At 41.3% G+C, this 2,688-nt stretch overlaps 1 non-coding gene across 1 annotated transcript; it reads left to right on the top strand.

The window, feature by feature from the left end:
- The first annotated feature begins 2,351 nt into the window (after positions 1-2,351).
- On the top strand, positions 2,352-2,458 carry LOC141654236 (small nucleolar RNA R71). Its single transcript, XR_012547799.1, has one exon. It is a non-coding gene; the product is annotated as a small nucleolar RNA R71 (small nucleolar RNA).
- The last annotated feature ends 230 nt before the right edge of the window (positions 2,459-2,688 follow it).

Here is a 2,688-nt window from a genome sequence, read left to right as displayed (position 1 = left end):
ATAGCCTAGGCAATTGCCATCCCCACACTAAGGTAAAGCACTACACATTAATTAAAATCATTAGTCCCTCCCTCACTTCTCTCTTACATGATAATTATTTTGATCAAAGTAAATAAAATCCAAAAATGACAAAAATTGCAATACAAAAATTAAATGTAAGTTAGGGAGTTAGAAATATTTACAAGTGGTGGTTTAGGGAGGACTCCACCAAACTCTCATTCTTGATGAGATGTCAAGGAGGCATGTTCAAGGTGTTGTTGATGTTGCTCAACACCTTGAAGAAGTAATCAAAAGCTTGTTCGTTGTTATGGTAGAGGTCCTCAATAGACCGTGGCCCTTGTTGTTGATCATGATCGATGGCATGCCCAATGTAGGGATTAAAGATCCCTTCAAATTCGTCGTCCCAAAGACCACAAACTTCATTGAGTTGATCATTGAAAATCTCTTGCTTGGATGGAGACAACTCTCCCAATTTCTTCTCTTGGCCAATGAGGCCATCATCTTCTTCCTTGGTTGATTTTGATGAGCTTTGCAAGCTCTCCTTGTCACAATTCACTTGCTCTTTGAATGGAGCATCTTCAATTTTCTTCCTCCATTGGAGTTCCGATTTCTTCTTCTCATCTTTCCGGCTATAATGATCAATCATGAAACATGGCTCATGCAAACGAGGAGCTCTCATGGTCTTGTCAAGATTAAAAGTTATGCTTTCATCTCCCACTTCTAGAGTGAGCTCTCCATGTTTCACATCAATCACCGCACCCGCGGTGTGTAGGAAAGGTCTTCCTAAGATGATTGGAATGTTGGAATCTTCCTCCATATCAACAATGACAAAGTCCACCGGGATGAAAAACTTCCCAATTCGCACGGGGACATCTTCCCATATCCCTAGCGGTGTCTTCGTCGATCTATCGGCCATTTGAAGAGTGATATTGGTACATTTAAGCTCTCCCATTCCCAACCTTTTACTTACCGAGTACGGCATGACACTCACACTAGCCCCTAGATCACATAAGGCTTTGTTGATCGTTGTGTCGCCAATGGTACACGGTATTGAGAAGCTTCCCGGATCCTTTAATTTTGGAGGTGAACTCCCTTGAAGTATTGCACTACTCACCTTGGTGAAGGCGATAGTCTCAAGTTTTCGGATTGACTTCTTCTTTGTGAGGATATCTTTCATGTACTTTGCATAGGCCGGAACGTGATTGATTAATTCCGTGAAAGGAATTGAGACTTCTAAGTTCTTCACAATTTCCATGAACTTCCCAAGTTGATCATCAAATTTAGGCTTGGCTTGACGACTTGGAAAAGGAAGTCTAATCACAATGGGCTCCTTTTCTTTGGCTTTGTCTTCATTTTTATTTGAGCTTTCTTCTTTTGATGATTCCCCTTCTTTGGGACCTTGCACCACAACTTCATTCTCACTAGCTCTCACAACTTCATCCTCAACTTGCTCCTTCGGTGCTTCATACCTTGTACCACTTCTCAAGTGAATGGCACTAACCGTTTCATGTCTAGGGGGATTACCTTGAGGTGGTAATTGCCCCTTTTGTCTTTGTGAGCTCGAAGATGCTAGTTGGGTCAATTGTGTTTCCAACATCTTGGTGTGAGCTAGAATGTTGTTGATGGTGGTGTCTTTTGCTTGGCTATCTTTTTGCATTTGGGTGAAAAATTCTTGTTGATTCTTTTGCATTTGGAGGACCGCTTTTTGGACATCAAAACTTTGGTCATTGTGGTGATTGTATGGGTTTTGATTTTGGTAACCTTGGTTTTGATTGAAAAAGGGTCTTTGATTTTGATTTCTCATGGGTGGTGGAGTGTATGTTGTTTGAGGGTTTTGGACATTTTGGCTTTTGTATGAGAGATTTGGATGGAACTTGGTGTTTTCATTGTAAAAATTTGAGTAAGGGGTACCACTTTTGTAAGCTTGGAAAGCATTGACTTGTTCGGTTGTTCCCCTACATTCGCTTGAGTCATGACCCAAGGTTCCACAATTCTCACATATCCCGCTTGGGATTGATGAGGATGCCGTCATGGCATTGACATGATGCTTTGATGATTTTGAGCTTTCCTCAAGTCTAGCCATAGCTTGTTCAAACTTCAAGTTGATTGTGTCAATGTGAGCACTAAGTTGAGCACCCAATTGAGTAACGGTGTCCACTTCATACTTTCCTCCTCTAGTAGCCTTGCGAGGCCTACTATATTGCGAATTATGGACCGCCATTTCCTCAATCTTGTTCCATGTTTGATTGTCATCAACTTCGGTGAACATTCCATTTGATCCCATATTGAGAATGTTCCTTGAATCTTCATATAAACCATTCCAAAATTGTTGCACTAAAAACCATTCGCTAAGTCCATGGTGAGGACATGAGCGACAAATACCTTTGAACCGCTCCCAAGCTTCATACAAAGATTCTTCATCCCTTTGCTTAAAACCCGTAATTTGAGCTCTTAGCATATTGGTCTTTTCCGGTGGGTAGAATTTTTTGTAGAAAGCTAGAGCTAGCTTCTTCCAAGAGTCTATTCCAAGGGTGGCCTTATCAAGGCCCTTCAACCATTGCTTTGCGGTGCCGATTAACGAAAAAGGAAATAAGACCCATCTTATTTGGTCTTGAGTCACGCCCGTTTGAGAGATAGCTTCACAATAATCACAAAATGTTTCCATATGAGAATGAGGGTCCTCACTAG

Source organism: Silene latifolia, chromosome 4 (genome assembly GCF_048544455.1).
Source record: "Silene latifolia isolate original U9 population chromosome 4, ASM4854445v1, whole genome shotgun sequence".
NCBI classification, from domain to species: Eukaryota; Viridiplantae; Streptophyta; class Magnoliopsida; order Caryophyllales; family Caryophyllaceae; genus Silene; species Silene latifolia.
The sequence above is the reverse complement of the archived record's forward strand: the minus strand, read 5'-3'. Positions and strand labels throughout refer to the sequence as shown.